Here is a 9,509-nt window from a genome sequence, read left to right on the forward strand (position 1 = left end):
CCAATGCTGGAAAAAGTCCATCTGCAATTGCAAATTGCTCTGCAACAGGCCATATGGCAGAGTAACACTTGTCAGAGCATTTAAAGGGTAGGCATCGCTCTAATGCACGATGGTGAAGAACATTTTTCTTCACTCAGATGGCAGAGGGTTAATACCTAAGAATGTTTAAGACAAATACGCAAACAGAGATTTAAACAACTTAGGAGTTTCTTGGGCTTAATTTCATGAGCATGTCCTGAGGTACTACTGCTGGCATGAACAACTCCTTTCCTTTCCCACTGCTCATACCTGCTTCCCACACTCTTCACTCATGTGTGTACCACTGCTTCTGTGGCTGTGCTGTAAGTCTGGGTCAGAACACATATCTGGATGAAAAATAGCTTTTCCTTTCCCTTGGCTCCCAAGGCAGGTAGGAACAAGAAGTAGAGGAAAGGATTTCCTCAAGTCTGCACAACTACCAACAGAAATGCTTGTGAAATGAGATTCTTAGTGCTCAGGACAAGTTAGTACACAAATACTTTTCAGCATCTGGTCCTCTGAAATTTATCTGTCCCTGTGTAATCTGAGAATATTAGCTTCTCCTTGTTATTATGATATATTAAGGACTACTATAAGATGCTGGGGTAGCATGTCATTACAGTTCACAGGACTAAAGAAGTGGCTTTTTTTAGACATGACTTAGAATCTGAACATAAGGAGAGAAGGAGTGAAGGCAGAGAAACATGAAGATAAGAATAAGAAGCAAAGTAGAGAAAAGAGAAAGGCAGTTAGGTATCCATACATGTAACTGAAGAAGTTTAGGTATTGGCAGGTTATCCCAGTAAATGTTTCAGAGGAAGACTGTGAAGGCACAGGAAGGGAGGACAGTCAGATTGAAAGTGTGAGCAGTAAGTATCAAAGAGCAGGTTAAGCAGTTAGAGGCAAACAGTGAAAAAGGCATCCAGAGGTAGAGGTTAGGGTACCAGGCAAGATAAAGGATAAAGAAAGAGAAGAAAAATGAAGTAAAATTAATCTTCTGGGGGCCAAAGCTGCTTGATGCACACAGAAAAGTGTAAAGGCAGCTAGAAGGTAGTAGTTAGTTGGCTCAGCACTGTCACTACTGAGGTCCTCCTGCGATCCAAGGGAAGGACTCTCAGGCAAGAACAGGGATGACCAGCTCCTGTCAGTGGTGAATGACACAGGTCTTATCATTGCTTTGCAAAGGTGCTACTGAAGATGGTGGTACTTTTGCTGGGGAAGGGTGGGTTGAGGGGCAAGGAAGCAAAAAGATGATGCAACCTGTGCTGGAGAAATGTTAGAGCAAGCTATGTGCAAGGATCAACAGCTGGCGCTGCTGGCAGCATCTCCTCCCGTCCTCAGCTGACCCTGACCTACATGGAAATCTGCTGGAGATAGAAGAGATCAGGGCTGGGAAAATGCCATGCCACAAGAAGATTAGAAAAAAAGATAAAAGGTCAATTCACAATTGATGTCAACATACATTAGCTGTTGAGCCTGACAGTTTCAAGTATTGATGAAGTTGCTATTTTAGATTTATTTCACTAGTGTGTTTTTCCATGCTTAATAAACCAAGGATCTGGTTATAAGCAAAGCAAAAGTATGAAGCTTTCTGCTTCAAATGTGTTCATTCAGTTATATGGCTTCTCTAAAACTATTACGTTTTGCCTGCACAAACCATTCTGCTGTAGTAATCACCTGAGGTAGTTGCATTTGCAGAAGGACGAGATCAGTCAAATAACATACTGGCATTGTTTAGGTAGTCACTCAACCTAAACAAAAATCACCCTGGCTTCCTTCCTGAGGGTAGAAAACAATCCTCTTCCCAAAAGCAAACATAAGGAAAAAAACCCACCAAAACCCGCCAAGCCATACTGTGAGAATGAAAGCAAACACTCTTTCTGTTCACTTTTGCATCATACCCCGGGAGCATTTGACAAACAGCTAGTTACATTTTTTGGTCTTGTGCTCAGTACAGTCTCTTCTGAGAAACACTTTGGGTGGGGGAAGATCAAGGGTCTTAACTAATAATCAGTGTGGATCATTTGTGTTGGTGGGAACTGAGAGCTTTCACAGCATCGTGGGAAGCATGTGGCACCTTGCGAGTTCATTCCAGAGTACAGCAGCCAGCCTTGGAAAGGACAGCTGCAGACTTCTTCAGTGCTTCAGGGTGTATGACCTTATAGGGGAACTCTGTGCCTGTTAGGTAGATTTATTCCTTGATGAACATTAAAAAAATTCGAGCTTGGTTTTCTACGCCATAATTATATACAAATTATAATGAATAAGAACACCAATTTAAACACCTTAGCATGAATAACTGGGAATTAGTTTACAAAGGTCGAGACAATAGTTTGCTACAGATTTTGTAGATTCTTATGAAAGAAAAATACAATGATGTTTGAGGAATTTTCAGAATCCAACACAGACACAGTAAGTCCCTGGGCTGTTTCTCACCGCGGTTGTACTCTCAGGGGCTATACCACCATCCAATAGACTACCACATCACAAATCAAGAGCCAGATTTCACCCAGTGGTTTATGGAACTGTATTGATTTACACTAATTACATTGCTAATCCAATTGTCTTATTGATTTTTAAATACTTTAAGGAATCATAATAAGAACTTTTAAGTTAATGTAATATGAAAAATGAACATCACAGTGCTGTGCAGGTCTAAATGCTGCTTGCATTGCTCATGACATATGATGCTTACTGTTCAGAGACACACATACAAATGTATGATACCATCATTAAGCATTGACATTTACAACAGGAATGTTACTGGTGTTCTGGTCACAGGAAATGCAACTAGTACTACACAGGTAATGTTCATTAGCTGCAAACACTAAATGGCAACATTTTAAGGTTAAGAGAAACAAATATTAAAGAGGTTCCTACCTAGGTTCTGTATCCCCAACAACAGCAGTTATACTAGCACACAAACGCTCAAAAGTCAGAGTATTCTCTCCTTAAGCAAGTCTGTGCTGGTACTTGGTAGAAGAATCATTAACTTCTAACACAAACTATGGTTTAGGCAGTTTTAATCTTGTCTCCTCCCAGTTCTGCCCTCTGTTAAAGGTCCCAAAATACATGTTTATCCACAGTGGTCAAAAATTAATTAGGTAGAAAACGTGCAAGCGTGTTCCTTCTGTACACTCTTGTGAAACACCTTTTTTCCTGAGCTTGTCAAGATTATAATAGTTCATACCTTCCTGGCATTTAAAAATGGTGTGTCCCAACTTTAGAAGTGTTCCTGGTTAATGATAGCTAAAAATGTATTTTGGTATGAAGTTTTATTTTCATAGTCTATGGCTAAAGTCCATTCAGCTAAGACCTGCCAGAGCCAGCCAAGGACTTGCAGGAAGAGAAAATATAATGCCTTGGGTATATTGAACAAACTGGGTGTTGAAGAAACACTCGTGCTTAGAAGACTGTTCAGATTTATAGGTCAGTGCTATTAACAGCACAGGCAAACCCAGTGTGAAAGTATATTGGGGCTATGTGTACTTTGGAGCAGCCCTTTACCTACTTACAGCTCTAGTTCAATGAAACCTGAACTCGTTTCCTGATAAGTATTTTATTTGATTGTGCCCTTGTTGTGGATTATGCCTGATTCCTGAGAGTGATTGTAGTTAAAAAAGAAACCATTCTTAAAACATGTAAACTATGACTACTGTCTGCCTGGATGTTACACCAAAATGTGCCATTCCTTGTAGTCTGTGTGTCCTTCCCTGCCACCACTGTCACCACGCCCATTCTTTTACTTGCTATGAACAATTACAGCCTACTTAATAACGCTGACCTTTGGATAATCTTAATTAAATTTTGCCTTCAATACTGTTATCGGTGATACTTTGCACTGCTCACGGGTTTTCTGACTCTCAACCGGAGAGTTCCCTTTAGCTTCCTAGAACAAGAGACGTCATCATCAAGAAAATGGTAATCACTCCAAAGCTGTATGTCAGGGCAATTCAACCACAAGTATTAGTAAAATTATAAAATAAGAATGCAGGAGGAATCCAGATCACAAATCCGGTCTGCAAACTCAAAAGCACCTTTTGTGAAAAGGCCAAGCCCTGCCTTGAGAACAACAAGAGTTGCATTCCCTCCCACTCCATCCACTTCTAAGGCTACTGCAAAAGATTGGTCTTCTGATGCATAGGAATCTTCTTTTAATTTCCAATATCATGATCAAATTATATTCTGGTTTTGAATTGACAGGGTCCTTTAGCTTTAAAAGCTCTTCCTCTCGATTTGATACTTAGGACTCAACCTTGATCATAAATGAAGAGAGCACAGTTTTTCAAACTGTTTTACTAGGTAAACAAGCTAATCATGCTTAATAATTTCTTGAAAAATAGGCTCTCTTGATTCTGCAGCACATCCTTGGAGCCCTTGGCTACAGTGCTTTCTATCTGGATCTATATTTCATCAATGCACATGGCTAAAAGAGTATACAATATTCCAGATGTAATCTCACGAGTGCCACATCTTGAAATATTAACTATTCCTTGTCTCTAGCCTTGTCTGATATGTTCTAAGATTACATACAGCATTTTTAGAAAAGCATCTTTTTAAGGGTGGTTTCTAGTTATCTACAATTAACAGGTACACTCAGGGTCTTCTCAAAAATTTTCAGCTAAGGAGCTCCTACCCTGGAGCAGAAATTCCTGTTACTGGCCATCAACTATGCAACTTTCTATTTAACATTGTATTCCATTCCTATTTTGCCATTCTCAGGTTCATTCCTCTTTTTTCCCTCTATGATATCCAGACTCTCCTCTGTTTAACCATTCCATCCAACTTTGTGCCTTTACTGTTATTTCAAAAAATGAAGCTGGAATGTCACGCATAGTATATTTAGAAATCTAATAACAGTAATGAAAACTAAAGAGACAGACTGGTGCCTAGCTAGGAAATCTAAAATAGATGGGTCCTAACTGTTGGCTTCATCAAAGTTTGGGATGCGTTCCAAAAGAAAGTAATCTTAGAGAGAAAAGCTTAGAGAAAGTCTTAGAATCACAGCATAATTTAGACTGGAAGGAAACTCTGGAGCTCATCTGGTCCAATCCTCTGCACTAAAAGCAGGACTCACTTCAAAGTTTGTTGGTGTTGCTCAGGTCTTATCAAGTTGAGTTTTGGATGGAAATCTCCAAGGAAGGAGGTTCCACAGCCTCCCTTGGGACCTGGTCCAGTGTCTGACCACTCTCACGGTAAATAACTTGTATACGTAGATGTAAATGTATGTATAATTGGAATCTCTTTTGCTGCAACTTGTGTCTATTGCCTCTCATCTTTTTGCTGTGCATCACCTGTGCACAGGGGAGAGTCTGGTGCTGTCTTCTGTATAAGCATCCATTAGATAGCTGAAGAAAGCAGTAAGATTCATCATTTGCTCAACTTGATTCAGTTTATCAATGTCTGTCTTGTTCTGGAGAGCCTCAAACCAGACACAACATTCCAAATGCAGCCTGACAAGTACTGAACAGAGGGAAAGAACCACTTTTCCAGATCTTCTGGTCTTTAATAACTGTAGCCTAATATGCAGTTAGCCTTGTAGGCTCACAGGTGCACTACTGTCTCATGTTTAACTCACAGTCCACCAGGACCCAAAGGTCCTTTTGTGCAAAGCTGTTTTCTGTCTAGCTGACTCCCTTGACATATTCTGTGGATAGATTCATTCTATCCCAGGTGCAGGGCTTTGCATTTTCCTTTGCTGAACTTTATGAGTTTCTGTCAGCCCGTTTCTCCATCCTCATCAAACCTTTGCCATTCTGCCCTCCAGCACATGAACTGCTCCTTTCCTCAGTTTGGTGTCATACATGGACTTGCTGAGAGCACTTCCAGTCCTATTCTCCAAACCATTAATGAAGTTGTTGACCATTATCAGCCCCAGTAATGACTGCTGAGGAACATCACTAGCAACTGGCCACCAGCTGCTGGGCTTTGAACTGCTGATCACAATTTCAGATCTTCTAGTCTTCTACCCACCGTATAGTGGATAGACTGTATCATCTCACCTGTTTGGCTACCAGGATAATAAGGGAGACTGTGCCAAAGGTCTTGCTAAAGTCCCGGTAAACAACGTGTACTGCTCTGCCCTTGTCCACCAGACCAGTCATCCCATTGTAGAAGGCAACCAGCTTGGTCAGGCCTTGATTTGCCCTTGGTAAATCCATGCCGGCTGTTCCCAATCACCAGTCCATTGTGTGCCTAATAATGGCTTCAAGGATAACTTGTTCCATAACCTTCCATAAACCTCTCTTGGTATTTTATTGATTCCTTTTATTTGTAACTTTTTGTGCAGAATTATTTTAGTTTTCCATGACTAAAAGTGACAAATAACATGGTCAAGGGGGGTTTCATTCATTGCTGCAGAGAAAAAACATGGTGTTACTTTATGATTGCAACCATCAGATTTAGGTCTGAATTAAAAAAAACCCCAACACCGCCCCCCCTGCAATTTCTCTAAAAGAGTCAAGCATATCCTCACAGTCAGATGATCATGTACTTAGCAGTAACTACATGCAAGAGGTCAAAATTCATGGTCCTACAACAGATGTGGGCCTCCTCTTCTCAGAGCTGGGGATTCTTCATGTTCTGTTGTGGCATAAATCATCAGCATCCACTTCCAGCAGGTTTCTTATACCATGATTGACATTTTCTAGTCACAAGATAGGCATCTTGGCCCTTGTCTATTGCTCTTTATTATAGGATGGCATACCGTACTTCTGCTGATCTGTGTGGTTACTGATGTTCCACCAAGGGCACATACACACAAACACCTGTGTCCTCCTCCTTCTTCAAAGGTGTGTCACAAGCTCCACTATTACGTGCTGACTACGTCAAGATAAGTATTCCCTCTTGTTTTACAATGTTTTTTGATGGAGCCTTGCATGCTCAAGGTTTCATTTTCAGGTTGTCTTCAGATGTATTAGCAGACCTACCCAAGGGGGTTTTTGCCTTTTGATCCTAAAAATATGAAAAGGCATGGAGCTAAATGTACTCTGTAATTTGGAAGTAGCAGAACCTGTAGAAAAAGTGCCACTTTCTTTTTCATATAGTAAAAGAGGAAACAGTGTTCCTTTGGTTTCCTCATTCTAACATAAGACCATACAGCATTTTCTCCCCATTTTTTTCTAGTTAATTTATAACTTTTCAGGAATTAAAATATCTTTGATACTTTACTTTCTGTATGGCTGAGAAGAATTTTTCTATATTCAGACTGCTGTTGTCCAAGCTCTCTGTGGAAGGATTCACATTCAAAGTTGACTTCTTGAACCAAGAACTGTTGACCAAAAGTACCAGAATGGGAAACAGGAAATTACTGAAGTCAAATCAAAGATTATGGTCTCACACCTGAAAAAAGATGTATCTCATCCTTTTTTTCATCCAAGCCCTCCCATATGACTGTAACTTACACTCATGGGAAAAAAATGGATTATGATAGTGAAAATCCCCTTAATAAGAACACTGAGATATCAGTAATTGCTGATTACTCCTGAGAATAAAAACAATTCTTACAAAAGCCACACTAAGAGTCACCTTTACCGCAGGAGCTGGTTGCAGACTCCTCCAGGCAAAGGGTCGCAGAAGACTCCCACCAGAAGAAGTGGCTGCCAAGGCACCAATTTGCAAGGGGTGAGCCAGCAGTAGCAGGGAGCAGTCGGCCAGGCAGAGGCCAACTACAGTGGACAGCTTTGATTAGAGCCCTTTTTATTCTCGGGACACTAATCCCTAAATAAAGAAGATCAATGTATTTTAAAATTTAACTCTTAGTTAACGAACTAAGTAAAAGGGATGGTGTACAGCTAAGCAAATGTTAAGCTACTACAGGAATCCTGAGAACGTGAAAAACGTTTACAATAATAGAAAAGGTTTCTTGATGCTCCTGTTTCAGTGCATCTAATTTCAGCTTGTTTCTGTAGAGCTAACAGGAAAGAAAAGCATGCCGACAAACTGATTTAGTGTCGCCATTTTAGCTAGTGTCTGGGACTTGTTCCTTCCACTACTCAGTGGAGCTTTTGTCTTTCATAAGAACTCATTGATAATTTTGTCATTGATTTGCATCATGTATCTGTCTGTGGAAAAGTAGACCAGGATGTGCTGTTTTAATGATATTTCTTATTTTTCTGTTTAAAATACAAAGGGTAGTCTTTAATGCTGATTGTACAGCTTCTCTTTGCATCCAGTCTTAATCAGCAGCTTGGTTTGGAGTTGTTATTATAGACGCAGAATTGAAGGTGTGCAAGTCATTGGCAGGTGAGAGTACTTAGACCTTTGTAGGAGCTAGTCCAAATGTGTGCTGCATCGTAGCATAACAGCAATGAAAAACATGCATGCTTCTGGTGAAATCCCCAGGGCAAAACCCCATCACCTTCGCATCGTCTGGGATATTACCTCAGATATAAGGACTGAAAAAAATATTATGCTTCACGTAGTTGAATGCCTGGCATTATATGCAACACAGCTTCACTAAGCTCTTCGTCTGTCTTGTTACACTAGAGCAGATCTTTTAGCAGAATGGCCAACTCTTGATTTAAAGACTACACACGACAGAAAAATCTATGACATCCCAAAGACAGTTGTTCCAGTGAAAAAAAAAAGTATATCTATCTTATTTCTAACGCAGTTTTGTCCTGTTTGATTTACAGGCACTGGAACATAGTTTACCTTTGTCTGCAGAATTAAATAAACAGGTTTTTGCTGACTGCATAGCACTTTCACAGGGTTCTTTTCTAAACCAGTCCTCATTTCTCAGCATCTTTTTTTAGAAGTGCCAACATCACAGGATCAAGGAGAGGGTTCTGGTTACCACTGAGTACAACAACCTTTCAAAGTTACCTTGCTCAACAGCCATGAGAGAAAGTTTCCTGACCTGGTCACCATCAAGCTGTGAGAATGTGCTCTGCTTGCTCTCCACTAAATCCTTTTCTTATTTACTCCTTCAAAATTCAATGAACTGTATTAATCAGTGACGAGCTGTTGGTTAACCAACCTCCTGATGATATTAACCACATGTTGCTTAAGTAAGGTCATTTTAGTGAGCACTCTAAATCACCATTAAAGGGCCCCGCCTTTAAATTGCTCTCATAATTTTTACAGAAACTATGGACTTACTTTCTTGCAGAAACTGATTAGCACTGGATGAAGAACTGCCTCATGCAGCACTTGCTTAGTGATGCTCCAGGGTACAAGAAGAGACAACCAGTCTGAGTCAGACCTATGATCCCTCTAGCCCAAAGGCTCTTGTTGACGGGGGCTGCTCTACGAGGCAGGACAAGTTGGTAGCTGAGAGCCAGCCCAGGCTGTACATCCAACACCTGATCAGGGTCAGCAGAGCCGAGGCAGCAACAGCCACTGGTCCCAGCCTCAGGCCAGTGACTGTCAGCCAAAGGCAAGTTAAGAAGTCAGGCCTTAGGACAATCCTGGAAACCCAGACAATAATTCAGGAAGAGCAAGGGAGAGGGCTCAGCACATGCAAACCTCCAAGATGGCTCAGATCAGGA

This window comes from Gymnogyps californianus, chromosome 1 (assembly GCF_018139145.2).
Source record: "Gymnogyps californianus isolate 813 chromosome 1, ASM1813914v2, whole genome shotgun sequence".
Lineage (NCBI taxonomy): Eukaryota > Metazoa > Chordata > Aves > Accipitriformes > Cathartidae > Gymnogyps > Gymnogyps californianus.